Genomic DNA, 22,339 nt, shown 5'->3' with positions numbered 1-22,339 from the left:
GCTGATGAGCTAAAAGAAAAATATCACACACACAAAAAAACCCTGATAATGTTTTAAGAAAGTCTATGAACTTGTGTTGGGCTGCATGCAGCTTGTGGGCTGCAGGCTGGACAAGCTTGGTACCTGGGGAGCTCTCGACATTCATTCTCCTGGGATCCCCGGAGCCTTTCTCAGTCTGAGACCAGGGCCCCTCATGGGAGCAATGCAAGTTGAGACAGAGCTTCAGTTCAGCCTGGTCTGCCATGATTACATAGAAATGGAAATTCAAAGTTCAGAATTTCCTGAAGGCCACTCGCATTCCGCAGAAGAGATGGTGAGGTGCAGGCCAGCACTAGCCGGGGTTGAGGTTCTGCTGTTTTCATGACAGGCAGCGGAATGTAGGTACGGGCATTGGCTCTGGACCTGGAAGGCTGATAAGCTGGCACCTCCTCCAAGAAGCCTTTCCTGACCATCGATCTGTCACACTGCCTGGTCCCTCATTCCTCTCCTTGCTGTGCTTTACCGTTCAAGCCCCTTAAGCCTTCTGTACATTCTGTTATGGACTCATTATGTTTGTTTATGTCTCCCCCTTCTTAGATGAGAGTTCTACCCAGGCAAGAGCTTCGTTTTCTTCACTGCTGTATTCCCAGCATCTATTAGTAGAATGGAGCCTGGCATGTAGTAGCTGCTCAGTAAATATTTGTTGAACAAAATATTTGAATTCTGGCTTTATCACGTATAGTTCTGTAAGCGTAATCTATGCAAGTTACTCAACCTCTCTGAGCCCCAGTTTTCCTTTCTGTGGAAGGGCAATAATCAATCTGACCACAAAGAATTGCCACGAAGACACTTTAGAGCAGCCTGGAAGGACCACAGATGCTGTTCACCCCAGTGAGTGCCATCAGTGTCAGCTGCTGTCAGCATCATTATTATGACTGAATGATGTCCTCTCTAATCTCAGTTTGAATCTGATGAAAAGTTCAACCTGGCATGCCATGTATAAGATTTCATAACAGCGTGAGTTGTAGTGGCCAGAACATTCCCTCATTATCTCCTGCCTCTGCCCAGAGAGGAAGCTCTCAGGTGGCCTGTAACTAACTCCTGGTTTGGCCACCAGTGACACACCAAGGACCTTTGCTGTGTCTTTGCCAGGCCAGAGCTGTTCCTCTGTGGACCAGAGCTCCTTCCTTTTTATAGCAGGTGCTCCCACCCATCAGAGCTAAAGAGAAGTGAGCTGTAAGACAGGAAATCATTTTTCAATTCAAAGTGAGAAAAAAGATGATTCATTCTTATTCTATCACCCCCTCCCTGTAACTTTCTATTTCTCTTGGTTTTGAATTTCAATGTCAATTTTTAAAAGGTAAGTTAAGAAGAAAGCATTTCATTAGCTCTGTAAAACCATGAAAACCAAATAACCTCGCTTTGCTGAAACAATAATAATGTAAGGATGATCACCGATAATGCTTGCTGGCCACGATGTTAAGGGCTTTCCATGTATTACCTCATTTAATCTTCAAAAGAGCCCTATGAATACTTTCATGTTCTCCCATTTTACAAATGGGGAAACTGAGGCACAGGGAAGTCAAGCAATTTGCCTGAAGTCACAGATGGTAGGAGGTGGAGCCAGGAGTCAAGTCCAGGCAGTCTGGCTCGTCTCTTAATCACGAGTTTGTTCTACCTCTCGTCTGTGGGTCTAGGAATGAGGAGGTAGAAGGGAGCCCCTGGTCACGCCCCTGTGCTGCCTTCTAGTGGCATTGCCTTTAAGCAGCAAAGAATGTGACTTGTAAGCACGTTGTCTGCTGGACAAGAAGCACCAGCAGATTTGAAGGAGCTGAAAAGTGTGTTGCGGGTGAATGGATGTCTTAGTTCTTCCCGGGATGAACCCGTTTTGTATGTTCTTGGGAAACCAGCATGTCTGAGGTTTCGGCCAGGACTCATTTTTACCAGGGATGGAGCCTCATCCCTCCAGCTTTGTTAGCGAAGGAACAGATCTAGATACTGAACAGCCCAGAGGATGGATGAGCCTACTCTCTAGGGTCAACTTCTCCCCCTTCTATTTTCACAGAAGTCTTTCCAAGCCAGGGTTGACAAGCAGGTTTCCATTTGTGTAGGGGGAGCAGTTGCCCAGGGTGCTGCATAGAACTGGATTGTGAAGCTGGGTTCAGACTTGGGGAAAGAGGGCTGGTGACCCATGTCTGCCTAAGTGACCCATGTCTGCCTCGTATGCAGGAAGGCGAGTGGTTCAGGAGTGCCAGGTATTTGCTGCCTGTGATCTCATTGTGTCTGCTACTTTTCTGCTTTTTAAAACTACACTGGACTCAATTTCACCCTTCTTTGAGGGTTCAAGGTAACCATCAATTAATACTTTGTTGTAGAAAAGATGATTCTGGCATATAGGAGATCCTGACCCCACACTAGAGGATCCAGAAGCTTGCGATGTGACTTGAGAAGAGCGTACTCCTCAAGATCTCCTTTTCCATCTGTCACTCATGGATACTGTCTGTACTTCCTGGCATCCTTCAGATATGCTTCTGTTAATTGTGGGCTGGGAAGCTAGATTGTGGTCCTGTTAATATCATATGTAAACAAAGAGATGGTCGGCCCTGAGAGACCTCACAAGGACCTCCCTTGTAAGCAAAGTGCATTAATTCCAGAACATGGATTTGTGGACATGGTTTGCTCACTCATTAACAATAGGTCTTGACCAGATGCGGTGGCTCACACCTGTAATCCCAGCACTTTGGGAGGCTGAGGCGGGACGATCATTTGAACTCAGGAGTTCAAGACCAGCCTGGGCAACATAGTGAGACCCCATCGCTACAAGAAATAAAAAAGCGAGGTAGAGTGGCACACACCTGTAGTCCCAGCTACTCAGGAGGCTGAGGTGGGAGGATTGTTTAAGCCCAGGAAGCCAAGGCCGCAGTGAGCTATGATTGCACCACTGTGTTCCCGCCTGGGCAGCAGAGCGAGACCCTGTCTCCAAGAAAGCCAAAAACCAAAACACAATAGACTTTGGCTCTTGGTTCTGTGCTGCTAAGTGATGTTGCTGGGACAAGTGACCTAGATAGGAGAGTATTAAGTATAACACACATAAAATGGACTGCTTTTTTTCTTTTAAGCTCCCAAAACACATGAGTTAAAGAAATGATTTGTGGAGAGAATGAAACAAAAGTTTGGGTAAAAGTGCAATCAGTTCCTTTCTCAGCAAATATTTGTTGCCAGGTGAAGTTCCTTAGTTCTGAAACAAGAGTTTCCTTCTCTTTACCATCCTATATCCTTTAATTTATGTTTAGAATAAATAATCTATTTGGTGCCAAGTGCTTTAATCTTGATAGTTTTAGAGAGCTGGTCCTTACAAACCCATGGAAGTACCTGTAGTTCACTACCTTTAGCGGAGATGGATGAACCTGCCCATGAAATGGATTTCTCTTATGGATTCAGGATGTTACTCTGGAATTGTTTTGGAATTTCTCTAATAGCCAATGTTTGTTTACGTTTACAGGTGTGAGTTTTATACTCTTACTGTCTTCATTCTTACGTTAGGCTCCTGTGATTTAATTTTACGAGTGAGTTTAGTGAAAACAAATCTGTGTTAACTTTACCTTCACGTAGGAGCCAACCATTTGATAGGCCTCAATGAACTGGTGTCAGATATTGTAGTTGAAATATATGCTGTGCCAGATTATTTCAACATTGTAATTAATGATAGGTTTATATCCTTTGAAAGTATTTTTTAAAATTACAGACACAGCTCGTGAGTGCCAGCTAACAGCAGGTGTTTTATTAAAGTGTTGTTCCGAGTTGTGTGTGGCACATGGCGAGGTAAGAGCATTTTGTGGTTTGGTTTGCATTGTTAATTACAGCTTTAAGTGCCATTTCCTGTCTGTGTTCCTGGGTGTGTGATGGGGCCCTAGTTTGGATCATCTCCCCGGGATGTTTGCTCAGTGGACCACCTACATTAAAAAATCACCTGGGTGATTAAAAGTTTCAGACCTACTAAACCATAATCTCTGGGGTGGGACTTTGAAATCTTCATTTTTATCAGCTTGTCACATGAGTCTTACCCAGACTTCAGAGGGCTTTTAAAGTATTATTATTTTTTAATGACTTGGTATCACTCGTCTCATCACTTAATTTCTTCTGATTTTGATTTTAAATTCTTTTCCTTTGCTTGTTTACCATCTCTTTGATATACTTACAGCAACATTTCAACTCTCAGAACACTTTGAATTATGTTTTTCCTTAATTCTTATAACAACCCGGTGATAGATGAGTCAGGGGCAGCTCAGGAGCTGGAGTCAGGGAATTGGGGGTTCGCCAACACAGCGCCCTGCATGTGTGTGTTCACCTGCACCCACCTTAGGCCTGAGCATGTGGTAGGAACTCAGTATTCGTGGAAGAAAAAGAAAAAGAAATCCTCAAGGATAGTAGAGCCAAAGCTATCACTCCGCCTCAGTGACCTACTTATGTGACCCTAACTCATGTCCTCTTGGTTTAAAATGTGAATGTTGGGGCAATTAACTGCTGGTGATTGAACAGAGAATGTCCGTTCATGGGTAAATGATCCATTAAAATCAAGCCGAAAGAAAAGGCTGGTGATAGCTAATTAAAATTAGTGTTACTGCCTCTGGGCATAGTTCTTAAGGTTAAGAATGCATAATGAAAGCCAATCAGTAAGCCATAGAGACCAGTATAAAACTGTGCTAGAAACCCACTACAGCACAGTTTATTAATTCAAAGGTACTGGTGGAATTATAGTCTCCCCTCCCAGTCTACACTGGTACACACACCAAAGATTCGAGTCCTTACAGGCTGTCTTTGACTATAACTGAACATCATGGGGGTAGAACTATTCAACTATTCCTTCAGATTTCTAGGTTCTTTTTTCCCTATTTTTGGACCTGAAAATAGGGTCCCCCTTTCTGTGGCACCAAGCTTGAATTCCACCTCCGGACACTTGACATCTCTTAAGGGGCGGGAATGCGGGGATCCTTCCCTAGTAGAGCCTCCCAAAATACATAGCAATGGATGACTTTTCCTTGCACATTTTCTGACTTTTGCTCAAAATAATGAATCATCTTCTTAGGGTTTAAACACTGATGGGTTTCATGGTGCCATGTGCATTTGAATGGGCTGTGTTAACAAAGCTGTTCCAAAAACCGGATCTGCAACACAGTATCGCTTGCCTTGGAGATTTCTCCTTCACCCTCATGAGTCAGAGCTGCTGGGTAACGTGATTTAGTCAGCTGGATCAAAGGGTAACAAACACAAGCACTCCAGGCAAACACAGAGTTCTCCACCACTTACTTAGTCACTAAGTCCAGCATGTTCACCATTGCCTAAGGAAGAACAGAGAATTAAGAATTGTGAGATCGGGCACGGTGGCTCACGCCTGTAATCCTAGCACGTTGGGAGGCCAAGTCAGGTGGATTACCTGAGGTCAGGAGTTCGAGACCAGCCTGGCCAACATGGTGAAACTCCGTCTCTACTAAAAACACCAAAAATTAGCTGGGCGTAGTGGCGGGCGTCTGTAATCCCAGCTACTCAGGAGACTGAGACAGGAGAATCACTTGAACCCAGGAGGTGGAGGTTGCAATGAGCTGAGATCGCGCCATTGCACTCCAACCTGGGCAACAAGAGCGAAACTCCGTCTCAAAAAAAAAAAAAAAAAAAAGTGAACATTTTGCAAAGCACAGGGCCTTGGAAAGTGGAATAGGACCAGAAATCCTTCTGAACTTTTGTTGGAACACCAACTGTGGATAAAACATACAGTTGAAACCCAACTGACTTTAGTTTGAGCAACCCACCATATTAATGCATGCTCTTCATTGCCTCTGGAAATTCTGACCACTGCTCGTGGGGAGAGTCCGTGTGCTTCCATTCCCAGCAGCCAAGTGAAATGCATGCCAAAGGTCAGTTGCATTTGTTCCCAAACCTGTTTATGCCACTTGTATTTATTATCACACTTGCACAATCTAATTAAATATTATACAAGCCAATGAATAGCATAGAGCTATTTATGAAAAACAAGTTGAATACTTAGAAAGGCACATAGTAATTCGCTTAAAAATTGCAGTCCAACAAGGTGTGGGTGAGAAAATTAAACATTTGCAGGGCCCAGGGCAGAGATCATAAACGCATAGGAGGGTTTTGTACTCAGATTCCCTTTATAGGTGTCTTAGGTTCTCTCTGCACTTTTAACAAAAACTGGAAGTTACAGATGATGTAATGTGGGTGTGATTTAGTCCAGAAAGGCAATGCAGATCTTGGCCATTCATTCATTCATTCATTCATTCATAAATGCAGGGCCTATGTCTGCTGTTACATGCCTGGCACTGTTCTAGGTGCCAGGGGATATAGCAGTGAACAAAACTGTCACAGTGTCCTACTCCACGGAATTTATGTTCTAGTTGGTGGAGGGAGGAAAGCAAGTAAATAGATAGCGTGTCAGATGATAAATGCTAGGGAGAGAAATAAAACACAGAATGCAGGAATACAGACTTCTGGAGTGGAAATGGGGAGTGCCTTGATTGCATGAAAAGAGGATGGGGCCTGGCACCCATGGGAGGAGTGGGGCTCAGGAGGGGGCATCCCGCCTTACAAGGAAGAAGGCAGCTGGGAAGGGAGGCAGGGCGCAAACTGTGGAAGTCTTGTTCCACCATCAGTGTGTGCCATAGGGAGCGAAATTGTTGGAGGTGAGTGAGGATGGGGAGATGTGGAGGAAGAGGGGAGACGGTGAGCAGCAGACATGTGGGTAATCAAGGGAATGGCACCAGGGAACAGAGAAGGGCTGCCAGGAGGCATATGCTCTGGGAGCCGACTGGAGTTTTGGGGTTATGAATTTAAAATGTGGTCAGGCAGCATGTTTGTGTGCGTTTCTCCATCAAAAAGGTTGGTGAACACACACACATCCCTCTATTTCTAATTAAGAAATGCTTAATTGTACCCATACTGATTCCCTGCTTTGAGTGACCAGCTGCTGGGCCAGCTCTCACTGAAGGAGGGTTGAGGGGTCTCCTCTCATAAGAGCCTCTCTGGATTGAGCTCCATTGAGCTCCTGCTCTGTTCCAGGCACCATGCAGGCAGAGTTGGGAATGCTTCCCCAGCTGTACAAAGTTGGCGTTAGGCCCATTTCATAAAGGAAACTGTACTGAGGGGGCAGGTGACCCACTTAGGCTGCTGGTGAAGTTAGGACTGTCAGACTCTAAACCTCATGCTCTCTGCCTCTCCAGGAGCACCAGGTCAAACCAGATAGGTCAAAAGCCTCCAAGTACCTAGTGTTCCAGTAGTGCCTCCTGGGGCTGGGGAGGAGGCCATGGTGGGGAGGGCACTGGAGGCAGGGACATCGACGTGAGTGAGGACTGAAGTGACATCCTATGGAGGGGCAAGGGGAGGGTTCAGGCCAGGGTCCTTGTGTGCGGGAGGCCACTCTCCTGGAACTAAGTAGGGATAGGCTTTGACAAAGCCATCCCTTGCAGAATTCCCCTTGTGCGTTCACAGCGTATGTTTGCTTGGCTCAGCACTGTAACCCACAGTAACCGGCAGAGTGAGCGGTCAGTGGCTATCAGATAACTAAGGGAAATATGTTTGGGGTAGATGACAACCTGTCTCTTCTTAGGAATTTACACTGCCTGTCAGCACATGAAAGGCCCAGAAATTCTGCAAAGACACGCCCGTTTGGTTTCACAAGCCTGTGCACTGGAGGTAAATGGCTCGGGCTTCCATCCCAGTTCTGCCGCCTGCCAGCTGTGTGTTCTTGGGCAAGTTGCCTAGCTTCTCTGTGCCTTAGTTCCTCATCTGTAAAATGCAGTGGTGCCCGTCTCCTAAAGTTCTTGGGAAGATTAATTTCATTATTCCGTATCAAACACTTGGCAGAGTTCTTGGAACACAGTAAGCAGGAAATGTTAGCTGCAATTATGCAAATGATTATGAGGACAAATACAGCGTCTGCGGGAACCAGTTCCACTGAACCTGGTTTTGGGAAATGCTGGTAACATGGGAGAAACACTGGGAGACTTTTCATTCCACATGCGCCACCTGGCTGTCATTCTCTGTTCTCCCCAAATAGTGCCTGGCTGGGCTGGGTGTCTGTTTGAGCAGCTCTCAAACTAAATGGAGTGCAGGATCCTGGGAAGGTCTGAGCAGCCCAGGGTGGGGCCAGGCGGCCGGGATCAGAGTCATCTGACACCTGCAGGCCTCCGTAGGCTCCTCACGTGTAAGGTAGATGGAGCTGTCCCATCCTGGCCACCTTACAGCCTGTTTGAGGACTTTGGGGATCACGAGCAGAAAGGGAGAAGGCACGAGAGCAGACTTTACTGTTCAACCTCGGACCCTGGGCACATTCTGAGGATGAGACCTCCAGCCCCACAGCCCGTGGTGCCCTTGGCCTTTGGGCAGCGTCATCCCCGTGTTGACCAACACCCGTTCAGGCACCAAGTGAGCGTGCCTTTCCCATGAGAGTGCCAGCCCTGCGTCTGGGACGCCCTGTCAGCCAGGCACACCCAGGCCTCCCGAGACAAGCTGGTTTTGACCTCTTGGGTAGCAAAGAACCCCAAGCTCCCACAGGCTTCTTGAGCAACAAGGCAGCAGCAGAGAGCGCCACAGGGAGCAGCTGCCTCTCATTGTTAGCATCCCTGGACCGGCTCCGGGTCGTCCAGTGTGGGCATCAGGCATCATGTTCTAGAAATTCTGGGTCCAGGGCAGATGCCACATGAGGCTTCTGAGACTCTCAGTCCCAGCAACTCCAAACCACACACGGGGTGAGCTCTTCTTTTCTTGGTCCTTGGGGTTTATGTAATCCCTTTGACTTCTTTGACCTGGATCATCTTTAAAAGATGGAACAGTGGCAGTAATGAAGTTTTAGTGTCCTTACAGAATCTTACCATCTAAAAAGGGCTCTTCCGCTGGATCTCATAAGGGACCATCATCTCTTACTTCCCAAGTTGGGAATCTGCTTTTTATATGTTCATCAGTCTTCACACACTTTGTGTTCGTGTTTTCTTTTTGGCTTCCCTCCTACTCTTAGAGGTTGCCTTTTGAAGAAAGCAATCTGTTTCAGCTCCACAAGAGAGGAAAGAAGGGACATGATTTGAGGCAGCCTAGAACCAGGTGGCTGCAAGGGAGTGTGTGATGGGAGGTGTGAAGGCAGAGGAGGGAGGAAGCTGTGAAGCTGGAGGAGCCGCTCTTCCACCCTGCTGGGCTTCTCTCACCCGGGCTGGTCATGTCACGGGCAGTGACGGTGTTTCCAGCCGAGGTGACATTCTCCAGACTCGAACCCCTGTGCTGAATGGAGTGGGGAAGGTGGGCTGGGGAGGCCTGAGGGCTGTAGGGTTAGGTTCACAGAACTGTCGTAAAAATGGGGACCTTGTCCCCTGGTTTGGGCGGGACCTTGGCAATGGGAGAAACCTTATGGGAAGCCACGCTGGGAGGATTTGGTTCTTGAGCAGCATGGACAGGCACATTTCAGGGTTGAACCGCACCAGGAGCCTGGCTTTGCCATCCATTTGTTCAGGAAACGTTCTCTGAGCACCAGCCTTTGCTAGGCCCCGTAGTAGGTTCGATGGGTGAGAAGTGAATAGACTCCAACTGTCCTCTCCTGGTGCTCCCAGTCCAGTGGGGGAGCCAGGCGGGTAGAGCCAGTTACAGAGATCTGAGTGCCCTCAGCGGGTCCTCGGGGGCTTCAACTACCCTTCTTCCCATCATCAATGTCCCAAAATAAGCAGTGAGCCTAGTCCTGTCCCCTCGCTGCTCCCAAGAACAACCTGGCGTGTGACTGTGAGCGAGTGCCTTGCTCGCTCTCCTCGGTTTCCTCGTCTGTAAGGGAAGGGCTTCTCCCTGTGGCCTCTGGGGTCCCCTGCACTTCTCGGGTGTTGGCAGCAAAAGAGGCAGCCACAGCTGGGGCCTTTCCCCGCGGGCAGGTTTTCTGGGCCGAGGTCACTGCAGGCCAGGCCCGGCCAGCCTCCCTATCAACTGGGTCAGGTGTTACGAGCTTCTCACATGCTGGGTATTTAGAGTTCAACCCAAACAGGTTTGGGGAATTCACGGCCTCTGAAGACCTCAGAACCTGGCTTAGAAGCTCCACAAAGCAGGGGCGTGATTGATCTTTCGGGAGTGTGGAGGCCACATTGGGGGCTCAGCAGTGGGCCCGTGGCCTCCCTCAGGGCTGATGAGAAGGAAGAAAAATGTGTCTGCTGAGGCCGACTTCAGCCCTGAAATCAGATCTGGGTATGAATCTTCCCTCCCTTTGTCCTTCTATTCACACCTCTTAAGTATACTTAACCTCTCTGTGTTGCTGTCCCCTCTGCCATAAAAAGGGTATAACAGCCCATCTCCTGGGGCTAAAGGGAGGATAACATGAAGACAGTGCATGGGCCTGCGGTACTCGGTACTCGAGGGCTCTGTCTCTCCTGAAGGCACCCCAGCGACTCCTTGGGCCGGTGGCGTCAAACCTTTACCCCTGCCCCCCAAGGCCCACTTTCATTCTCTCCTCTTTGGCCCCCTCATTTGGAGACTGTCTACAGAACTTCACCAAGCAGCAGCTCCTCTCCAGGCTTCAGAACGGGCCGCTGCTGGCCACTGCAACCTAGCATGCTGCCCACACTTGAGACGCCGCTGAAGGTGTCCCCCAGCCCCATGCTCTTGCGGCGTCCGCATGCAGATGCCTCTCCCAGGGATCTTCTTAAACTGCAAATTCTGACTTGGAGTGGGTGGGAGCTGAGAGTCTGTATTACCAACAAGCTCCAGGGGAAAAATGATGCCGCTGGTCTGGGGACCACACTTCGAGTACAAGGATCTAGACCAGTGGCCTGCAAAGGCACCTTTTAAAATTCCCAATGCCTGGGCTGTACGTGAAACCAACCAAATCAGAACTTGTTGGGATAGAAAGCAGGCATCAGGATTGGTTTAGTATCCCCAGGGGATTTGCAGTGAGCACCCAAGTTTGAGATTCTCTGTTCCAGTGCCCTCTGAGCGAAGGTGGGTCCAGTCCAAAGCAGACTGCCAGAGTCTTGGGTGGTCAATGCAGCTGCTCTATGGGCAAAAGCTCACCCCCACCTGGCTTGGGGATATTGGAAAGAACTCTTCAATCCTCACTACTATGGGGACTGTGTCAGGGAGTGGGGCATGGGCTTTGGTGTCAAATGGTCCTGGATTCAAATCTTGGCTGCTTCTCTAATTGGCCGAGGGAACTTTACTGTCCAGCTTCTTTATTTCTCTGAGCCTCAGCACCCTCCTTTGTGAAACCTGGACCATCACAGGCCCAGCCTTATAGGACTGCTGGGAATTTGAGGAGTTCCCAAAAACTACCCAAAGTAGCTCCTGGTGCATAGAAAGTGTTCAGTGGATGATACGATTATGTTTTTTTTTTCCCCCTTGCCTGACATCCTCATTTTACAGGCAAGATTTCTATGGCTCAGTGAGGTAGAGGCATTTGCCACTGGCCACACAGCAAGTCAGTAATGGAGCTAGGATTCCAGCTCTGGGCTCTGGAATCCCCACCCCATTCTCCTTTGGGTTCCTGCCCTGCTTCTTCTCTGTCTTCTCAGCCCTTCCCCCAGGCTGGGGGCTTCATTTGAATGGGTGGGGGCTCCCTGGAGCACCTGGGCCTTCCCACTTGGGGAAGGTGGGTCCTGCAGTGGATGTTGACTGTTCCTGGGAGTGGCTGAGGGCCGATGGCTCCCACAGCTCCCACCTGTGGGCCCTCACCCAGCCTCCAGGGAATATCAGCATCATCACAGGCTTGTCTTACCTTTGCACCATCTCCCCACCCTCTGCTTCTCCCCTACCTTCAGCAAAAGTGCAGAACATCAGACACTGACGTCAAATGAATTGCACTCTGAGAATTTAGAGAGACTTGTGTAAGACTTCTGCGGCCAGCGATGTGGCCTAACCAGCTTTCTGCATGGCTGTCCCAGGAGATCCCTCCTGAAGACTGTGAGAAAAAGGTGCAAGGAGGGACCAGGGCAGGCAGAGATCCCAGCCCAGGATGCCCATGGCGGTCTGGCAGGGAGCTTGGAAGAGCACCGTGGCCAGGTGGGGACCCTGGAGCCCTGGAGAGCCCATGTCCTCTGAAAGCCGGCAGCTCCTTCCCTCCCAAACTCCTTTCCCTCCACCCTTCTTGAAGTGTCCTCTGGGTTCCTGCCTCCAGTGTCTCTCCTCCCCTTCTCTCTTGAACTCACTTTCAGGGATTTGGCTCTTCTCCAGGAGCCATCAAACCAAGATTATCAGCAGCCCCCAGGATGCTCAATGCAGTGGTTGGTTTCCAGTCCCATCTCCCTTGGCCCATCTGCGGCGGTGGACGCTGTTAATCCTTCTCTTCCTTGAAATACTCTCCACCTGGACACCGCCCTCTCCCAGTCTCCGCACATTACCAGCTGCTCCCCCTCATCCCGCCTCCATCCCTGGGCTCTGTCCCCTCACTCTGTCTCCGCTCCCCCTTGGTGATCTCATCCAGTCACATGCGTTAAATATCACCTGGATGCTGACCAATCCCGGGTTTCCACCCTCATCAGAATCTCCATTCAGCCGCCCACCTGACATCTCCCTTGGGTGTCTAGATTCAAATTTAATCTTTCCAAAATGAAACTGCCTCTCCATGAAGCCTCCCTCTCCTGCCATCCTCCCTATGTGGGCTGAATGGAAATGGTCCTGCTTGGAGTCCAGCTACCAGCTAGACTCCAACCTCTTCCTCCATCCCCATATCCAGCTCATCAGCAGATCCCCAAACGCACCCGGAATCCACAGCTTCTCCCAGCTCGGCCTCCTCAGCTGCCCTGAGGTCCAAGCCACCATCATCTCCCTGGATGGTGGCAGCCACCTCCTTGCTGGTGTCCCCAGTTCCTTCCCTGTCAACCCACGGTCTGTGCCCAGCACAGCAGCCACTTTGGGTCATGACATTCCTCTGCCCAGGACAACTCGGCTGCCACCTCACTTGAAGGCCTATGAGACCCTCCCCTCTGCCCACATCACCTCTGACATTCCTGATGGGTCTCACCTCAGGGCCTTGGCACCTCCTGTCCCCACTTCCTGGAACGCACAAGGCCTAGTATTGATCCCCCCAATACTAGGCCTAGTATTGATCCCCCCAATCAGGACAGATTGATCCTCCCACCCCAGGTTGTAGCCCACGCGCTGCTGTTTCCCATGTCACCTTTCCCTGTCTTCTCCTCCACTCTGACCTTCACTTCTGTTTCTTCAGTTTCATTTTCTCTTGTATATTTCAGTGCATCTGGATTTCTCCCTTATCCAAAACCACTGGGGGCTGAATAAGAATGTGGTCATTTGGGAGCCAGGAGGCCTGAGTCTTGGCCTCGTACGGGCATCAAACTCCTTCTGAAATGAGTATCTTTCCTCTCTAGGCTACACTAAGTGACATGTAAAACTACGTTATATGTAGAGAACTTGACTTGTTTTATTCACCAAAACTCCCGTTGGCAAAGCACCTGGCACAGAATAGACACACCGTTCACCCGACAAATAGTGGATGACTGCCTACTGTATGCCAGCCAGCGGCCGGGGTGCTGGATGTGCCTCCATGACAAACCAGCCTCCAGTGTCCCCCCTCATGGAGTCTACTAGGCAGACAGTAAACAATAACCAGTAAACGCAGGTCTATTGATGGGGAGAAGCACAACTCAGAAAGTAAAAGGGAGTCGAGATGGGGAGTGTCAGGGGGATTTGCGATTTCAAATAGAGTGGTTAGCGAGGCTCACTGGGAATGAGATATTTGAACAGAAACTTGAAAGGGGGCCCAGGAGTGAGCCACAAGACCACCTGGGGGAAGAGCGTTCCAGGAACAGCCTGTGCCGAGTCCCTGATGCAAGAATGGGCCACCAGAAATCTGAATGACTGAATGAAAGAATGAATGCGTCCTTGAGGCCAGGAATAGAACAGATGTTCTATTTCTAGACATGTTCTATTAGACGTTCTATTGTATAGACAATGCCCTTGCATTATCTTCAGACTAGCAAGGGATTCTGACAAGTAAGAAATTAGGATCCACAGGAGACGATGCTCTGAGGCACCATTTCTGAGCCTTCCTATGAGCTGGGAGTGGACTAGGTGTTTGAGATCTGCCCTCTGCCCAATCCTTCCGTCTGTACAGATTGGATGGTGTATGACATCCCCCTGTGCTTTCAAAGTCCATTAGTTTTTGTTCTAAGTAAAATGTCCAGAAATTTCCCTCCTAGGGTAGGCAGTAGAGCACACTTTGCCAGAGGCCAGACACTCTGGGCAAAGTCTGTGTGGGGCACACAGCAGGTTCCTCCCCACCCTGCTACTATGTTTAAAATGTTCAACCACTGTGTATGAAAATCTTACCAAGGTAATGCTACACTGCCTTGCTTTCTAAAAACAGTTGATGCTGGGCCAGGCGTGGTGGCTCATGCCTGTAATCCTAGCACTTTGGGAGGCCAAGGCGGGCCTGACCATGAGGTCAGGAGATCGAGACCATCCTGGCTAATATGGTGAAACCCCGTCTCGACTAAAAACACAAAAAATTAGCCGGGCGTGGTGGCAGGTGCCTGTAGTCCCAGCTACTTGGGAGGCTGAGGCAGGAGAAAGGCGTGAACCTGGGAGGTGGAGCTTGCAGTGAGCGGAGATCGTGCCACTGAACTCCAGCCTGGGCGACAGAGTGAGACTCCATCTCAAAAAAAAAAAAAACCAGTTGATGCTGAACTTGTTTAACCCTTTCTTGATGTCTAGGATTTAGGACTACGTATCTCATTAATTTTGCCGGGATTTTATGGAGGAACATCTTTGGAAGCATAGTAAGTCCATTTTTCCTCCCCTGCACTGAACAGATTTCTTGGTGTCTGAGAACAGCTGTGCAGTGGGAATATCACGGAGTCTTGAATCACTCATTTCTTCCTTCCTTACATGTTGAGGGTCTATATTCACTCACTCACAATTAGGTACTAAGAATACAAGGATGAACAAAACTCAACCACGTTCTGCCATCAGAGACCTTACGGCCCCCTGGGGAGACCTGCATTTATCAGACACAGATGCATGAGAAACTGCCCGTGTGGGGGCAGGTGCCGTGGGAACCTGACCAGGGCCATGTTGCCTCAAGAGGGCGGCCACAGAAGCATCTCCAGAGCAGTGGTTCTCAACCCAGCTGCATGTCAGAATCACTGAAGAGCTTAAAAATACCATTGCCCAGTCCTGCCCCAGAGATCCTGATGTCATGGCCTGGCGTGCAGCCCAGGCCTCTCTGGATGAATCTAGTGAGGAGCCGGGGCTAGAGGCCACTGGGAAATGGGGTCTACCCAGATTAGCTGGAGTAAACAAGAACGGAAGGGGAGAGATGGGCTGGGAGGGCAGTGCAGGCTGGACTTGATGTATCAAGGAACTTGGACCGCGTCCTGGGAGCATGGGGTTTTGATAGGTTGCAGCAGGGGCGTGTCATGGTCCGTTTTGCCTTTTGGGAAGATGGTCACACTTCTGTGGAACAGATGGGAGGGAAGCCAGTGTGGAAGTGAGAAGTCCAGTGAGGAAGGTGCCTTGCAGGCCTCCAGGCGAGAGGTGGTCCCTGACAGTGGTAGAAGAGGAAGGAAGGCGGACTAGATGGAGCCAGTGGCAGGTGATGTGTAGCAGGAGAGGGTGACGGAGGGACCATGTTGACTCTCAGGTCTCTGGCTTTCAGGGCACAAATGCAGTGCTGTTCACCAAGCACAGGAGCAGGGTGGGGTGGCAGGCATGAGGTGGGGTCATAATTTAAATTCAGGAACTGATTTAAGGGGCCTTCTAGATGTCCAAGAGATGTCACGTCAGTGCGTGAATGGAGTTCAAAGGCCAGATGTGGGCTGGGCGTGGGCGCCGGTGAGTCATCTGTGTGAGGCTGGCCATGGACGCCAAAGCCATGGATGCATCGCCTAGGGAGGGAGTCATGTGCAGAGATGACAGGCTGTGGTCCAGACTCCGTGTTCAGATCCTAATCTCACCAAGCACGACTCTGGGCAAGTTGTCTTAACAAAATTTGGGCTGCCATAACAAAATACCACGGACTAGGCGGCTTAAATGACAGAAATTTTTTTTCTCACAGTTCTGGAGACTGGAAGTTCAAGATTAGGGTACCAGCATGGTTTGGTTCTGGTCGAGGCTCTCTTCCTGGTTCACAGACTGCCACCTTCTGTCTGTGTCCTCACATGACCTTTTTCGAGCACACGCATCTTCTTACAAGGCACATGCGCTAATCGCGTCATGAATGTCCCATCCTCATGACCTCATTAAACACAGTCACTTCCTGAAGGTCCCACCTCTAAATACGATCACACTGGGGGTTAGGGCTTCAGCATATGAATGGGGTGCAGGGGACACAAAGGTTCCATCTATAACATTAGTTAACCTCTCTCAAGTTTGTCGACCTCTCAGGTTCCCCGAGGACAAAATTAAGCGTGCATGGAACCCGGAACATCACGGCACACACATGGCCTGGCACATAGTATTTCCCTGCCCTTGAACTTGCCCTCCTTTCCCGCTTCCAGGGAAGTGTCTGCTGTCTGCTACAGACTCTGTATTTGCCTCAATCTAATGGCTCTTTTCTTCCTCTTCTATTCATTTTGCTGCTTCTGATTGGCTGCGGACTTGTAAGCCATCGGCCGTATTCGTTTGAATTGTGTGTACAGTAAGAACAGCGTGCACTGAACATGAAAGCTTAAGTTCTTTTTTCTTTTTTTTTTTTGTTTTGAGATGGAGTCTCGCTCTGTCACCCAGGCTGGAGTGCAGTGGCACGATCTCGGCTCACTGAAAGCTCTGCCTCTGGGGTTCACACCATTCTCCTGCCTCAGCCTCCCAAATAGCTGGGACTACAGGTGCCCGCCACCACGCCCGGCTAATTTTTTGTATTTTTAGTAGAGACGGGGTTTCACCGTGTTAGAAAGGATGGTCTCGATCTCTTGACCTCGTGATCCACCCGCCTCGGCCTTCCAAAGTGCTGGGATTACGGGCGTGAGCCACCGCACCCGGCTGAAAGCTTGAGTTCTGTGTGACTTTGTGCTCCTTAGGGACAGGCTGCAGGCCCAGGCATGAATTTTAGTGCCTGCATGCAGTGAGCTTCTGTCAGAGTTTACAGATCAGTGCCGGGCGTGGTGGCTCATGCTTATAATCCCAGCACTTTGGGAGGCCGAGGTGGGTGGATCACCTGGGGTCAGGAGTTGAGACCAGCCTGGCCAACATGGTGAAACCCCGTCTCTACTAAAAATACAAAAATTAGCCGGGCATGGTGGCAGGTGCCTGTAGTCTCAGCTACTCAGGAGGCTGAGGTGGGAGAATCGCTTGAACCTGGGAGGTGGAGATTGCAGTAAGCCAAGAAAGCATGACTGCACTCCAGCCTGAGCGACAGAGTGAGACTCCGTTTCAAAAGAAAAAAAAAGAGTTTACAGATCAGTGGGCACTGGTTGTGGATGGCTCAGACTTTCCACAACGTTCTAGGCTGTTCTCTGGATTGTAAAGGTTAAGGGGCCTCTGGATAAGTGAGGCACTGGCTCGTTAACGCTCACTTGCACAGTGACCATGCCATCACCATCACCCACAGGAAGCATCCTGTGACACTGTGCTCACCCCCTACTGGCTGATGGGGCATCCCCTTGTAACTGGAGGCAGTGCTGGGAGCGTACAGGCTGTCCTTGTGCCGGAGACTCTGGGCTCTGCTGTCCCTGGACAGGGGCTGGGCCTGGGGAGGGTGTGTGGTCCTAAGACCATGTTTCCTCCACCAGCAAACCAGGGGCATCCCTCATGGCTGCCTCTACCCACCCACCCAATATTTCCTGTGCCAGGGCCTGTGCCTGGGGACACAGGGGATTGCACTGTCAGCAAGACTCAGTCCCCGCCCTCAAAGACATCCTCTTCTAGTGGTGAAGGAGTAAGCAACTCGACAGGCAAGGTGATTGCTGTGGGAAAAGCTGTGATCAAAAGGCCCAGAAAGTCACAGAAGGACATAAGGAAGACAGAAGGGAACTCCAGAGGCTATGGGAACAGGGCTGGGGTTGCCACTAAGGTGGGGAGGTTGGAGAAGGCCTCTTTCAGGAGGAGACACTTAAGCTGACACCCACAAGGTGGGAGGGAGAGAGCTTCGGGCAGAGGAGGGCAGGGCAGGGGAAAGCCAGGCGGGGAGCAACCAGGTAAGTAGGGCTTGGCCTGGCTGAGAGACAAGTGCACAGGGTGAACACAGAGTGCGTGAGGGGACTGGGAGGGTCGCGAGCAGGCGCACAGCACTCTGTGTGGGAAGGCTTGGGCCGCTTTTGCTCTGGGCAGTGATGTGGTCCAGTGTCGTGGTCATGTCCGGTGGCCCTTATAAAGGCCTCTCTTGTTGCTTAGTGGAGAATGGATTGGTGGGGGGGGAGGGTGCAGCGTCAAAGTGGGGACAGTGCAGTGGCAATTGCCACAGTCCTTGTGGAACGTGTTGATGCCACAGGTTGTGCTGGGTGGTGGCAATGGGAGTGGAGAGAGGTGTGTGGATTTGGAGGCAGAATTAAGGGACCCGGAGATGGATCAGCTTGAGGGTGAGCACAGCGGGGGTCTCACAGGCCCCATGATCACAGCACACTGCTTGATGGTGCGCCTGCTTCAAATGTGTGTCGTTTCTAGGTCTATGGCCAATCTGAAGCAGCAAAATGAATAGAAGAAGAAGAAAAGGGCTGTTGGGCTTTAGTTGTAACAACAACACATTTGGCAGTGCCATTTCCTGAGAAGAGTGGCAAGAGTCCAGTGTGCCTGGAGCCTGGTAGGGGCGGGAGCAAGGTGGGACCCTAGTATGTCCCACTTGGCCGTGTTAAAGTGAGATGCTCATTAGACATCCAAGTGGAGGGGCCCGGCAGGCAGTGGATGTGCGGGTCTGGAGCCCTGCCCAGGAGTTTCAGCCAAAAGTCTGACCGAAGTGTTGACACAGATTTAAGGACCAGTCAGGACCCTGGCTCACCTCCTGCTCCAATGCTTCCTGGGGTCACATCCACTAGGAGCGTCTCACTTGTGCTGGATTCTTCCCAGAAAGCAAAGTGCTCTCAATCCTGGTCACCAAAATTCTTCCAGCCCTGCTCTCTGTTGGCCGGCTGGCAGGGACTGTCTCTATTTTACAGAGGAGGAAACTGAGGCTCCAAAGCCGAGCAACAGGGAGTGGCTTACCCTGAGCCATACAGTCAATGAGAATGAGGATTGGAGGCCACCCCCAGGTCTCCAGCGGCCATACTGCATCCTCCTGGGGTGATGACTTTTCCATATGCGTCCACCACCCGCAACTGCCACAGTCACGACACTGTGCTGATACCTACCGGAGTGCCAGGATGCCCTGCATGGAGACCTTTCTCCAAAGTTAATCATTACTGTAACCCCAAATTGGTCTTCCCGCTTTGCAGAAGATCAACCTGGAACTGACAGGTCCATGACTCGCTGAGGTCACACAGCTAGTGGGTGGGAACCAAGAATCATGAGGCTCTGTGCTAACTGCTACTGTGCCCTGGAGAAGCACCCAATTCCAAAGCCTTGGTCCTTGGTATTTAACATCTCGGGGCTGGGGGCACTGTGCTCTCATGAGTTCTTTGACAGTGAAGCACTTCTTGATCAGGAAGGACAGTCCCCCACGACATCCTGTCCCTGTCCTAACAGGAAACACCCAATTAGTGACCTGGTGTTTCTTCAAAATGGTGGCCTAAGGAGCTGAAAGCCCTGGGCTCTGCTGCCCTGGGAAAGTCTCCGTATCCGTCTGAGCCTCAGTTTTCTCATCCGTGAAAGGGGTATAAAAGCACTTGTTCTTCCTACCTCCTGGGCTGCTGGGAGGGTTCAGAGAGAAAGCTGAGAAAGTCCTCGGGAGTCATGGAGGCCATGTTCATGTTGGCTGGCGTGGTCCTCCATTAGGCCAGGCAGTGGATGAGGGGTGGCAGAGGGGCCTCTGCCTTCAGGGGTTTTGCCCCCGACCTACTTGCTCCACCCAGGTGGACGCCCTGAGCCGGGGAGGAGGCGCGCCCCCTGGTGGAGACGCTGTGGTTGCTGCATCCGCAGGAGCCCAGGCGGAACAGATGCTAAAGGGAGACGTACTGGCTGGCTAGAGAGGCCTGGGAGGTCGGGGTGTTATTTTTGTGTGATTGATCTGGCTTTTGGATATTTAATAGCAGAGAGAGGGAGAAGCTGGATACTGATGATGCAGGGCTTGTCTGTCTCCAAAGCTTCTGCTGGTCTTGCTACACCACTGTAGACATTTCCCTGGGAAGGGGGACATCGTAGGGAGGGGACCTGCTCTTTGCCAGCTCTGTTTCCTATTGCCCAACAGGACACAGGAGTCCATGTCTCCAGCAGCCTCCCAGCTGGCTGTCTCCTCCCAGGTTGGGTCTCCTGGGGCACCAGCCAGCTAGAATGGGGTTGGGGTGGTGGCCACTAGCTGCAGAGACAACCCCCCACTCAGGCCCCCTCATGGGCCTTCGTGGCCTGTCAGGAGCACAGTTGTATGAAGCATGGGTCCTCCGTTTCCTCCTTAACTCTTGCACAGGCGAATAGACTGAGCTGACCGTGGGCCTTGGCTGCACAGCGCGCGGGAGGAATTCAAACAGGGGCAGCCCTGAGCTTGACAGAGAGCCAGGCCCTTGGGGGAGGCTCACTTGTGACAACAGCAGGTCTCTTAGTCTTGTCTAAGGCTTTTCTCCAGCACCTTCTACATTTGCTCGTCTGTTGATGCATTTGCTTATTTTAATATCGATTGAGGGCTCCCTTGTCAACACTGGCACTGTCAGCATTTGGGGCTGGTTAAATCTTTGTTGCCGGGGCTGATCCTGGGCACTGTAGGTTTAGCAGCACCCCTGGCCTTACCCTCCAGATGCCAGTAGCAGCACCCTTCCCTCAAGTATGAAAGCCAATGATGTCTTCACAAATTACCAAGTGTGTACCCTGATTGAGAACCACTGATGTGAGCTCTGCCACGTGCCAGCTTTGAGCTGGACTCCACTCCCATCTCCTGTTCCCGCAGGCAGAGCTGGCTCTGCAAACACCTGGAGCAGGTGGGGTTCCGGGCGTGTTTGTCCCTCCTGCTTTCCTACCTGCCTGGCCTCCCACCTCCTCTGACCTGGGCCACCTTGTCCGGAGGCCCCCCTCACTTTCCATTCTTCCATCTAGAGAGGCAGACAGGTGACAGGCTCTCTGTGCCTCAGTTTCCTCATCTGTAAATTAGGGATAATAACAGTATCCACCTGAGTAGGTTTTGTGAAGAGTTAGATTGTTTGTCTATGGAAAATACCTAGCACAGTTCTGGACATGCAGTGAACCTGTATGTATCACTGTTACTTAGTGGATGTTTGTTTGTTTGTTTGTTTATTTGAGATGGAGTCTTGCTCTGTTGCCCAGGCTGGAGTACAATGGAACAATCTCGGCTCACTGCAACCTCTGCCTCCCTGGTTCAAGCAATTCTCCTGCCTCAGCCTCCTGAGTAGCTGTGATTACAGGCATCCACCACCACGCCTGGACAATTTTTTTGTATTTTTAGTAGAGACAGGGTTTCACCATGTTCGCCAGGCTGGTCTTGAACTCCTGACCTCAGATGATCCACCCGCCTCAGCCTCCCAAAGTGCTGGGATTACAGGCATGAGCCACCGCACCTGGCCGGATGCTTATTTTTATTGTGCCAAGCTGGGGATGCAACAATGAACAAGACAAAGATCCTGACTTTGGGATCTCAGAGCTCATGAGAAAGGCAGACACCTTGTTCTGGGCTTTTAATTCAGGTGGGATGGGGACACCTAAGGGGCCTGTTGGAGGAACACCCCACCCAGGAGTTAAAGAAGGAAAGCTTCCTGGAGGAGGTAGCATCCCAGCTGGGATATGAAAGAAAAGTACGAGTTAGCTGAGTGAGGAAAGGAAAGGAATAATGGTGTGAGTTATCTATCTTTTAAATAAATTTTTTAAAAGCCCTTCTGAAAAAATCAAACCCATTTACTGGGGGCGGTGGTGGGGGGTGCTTTTCTGTACAAATAGGGCAAAACCATGCCCCCAAAATTCCTAGGTTCACCTCTTTGGGAAGCCACGTCACCCCTGTGAGATACTCAGCATGGAAGTGCTTGGCACAGGATAGATGTGGAGTGTGGGGTTAAGGGCAGGGAGGGGACCTGCCTCCATCCCCCACAACCCAGCCCATGTGCAGGTGTGTTCGTACTTTGATAATAGTAACCTCCCCAGATGCTTTCTGCCTTATGGGTGTTGGGGCCTGGCAGGAGGGGAGAGCAGGGAGGCAGGTGGGGAAATGGAATCAGAGAAGGGCACAGCCGCTGTTTTGATGCAGTCGGAGTCATTCTGGCTCACCTGCATGTCCACTGGGGGTCACCAGACGGCACTGCCCATCGTGGCGTCTCAGAACCAGCCCAATGGACACTCCTCTCGCCCGTGC

General features: G+C 50.6%; 1 protein-coding gene across 7 annotated transcripts in view; it reads left to right on the top strand.

The window, feature by feature from the left end:
• Nucleotides 1-22,339, top strand: part of PRDM2 (PR/SET domain 2) — a 126,455-nt gene that overhangs the window by 94,840 nt on the left and 9,276 nt on the right. The gene's annotated exons all lie outside the window — the stretch shown is intronic.

Source organism: Pongo pygmaeus, chromosome 1, assembly GCF_028885625.2.
Source record: "Pongo pygmaeus isolate AG05252 chromosome 1, NHGRI_mPonPyg2-v2.0_pri, whole genome shotgun sequence".
Classification (NCBI taxonomy): domain Eukaryota; kingdom Metazoa; phylum Chordata; class Mammalia; order Primates; family Hominidae; genus Pongo; species Pongo pygmaeus.
Note: the sequence above shows the minus strand (reverse complement) of the source record. Positions and strands in the feature narration are given on the sequence as shown.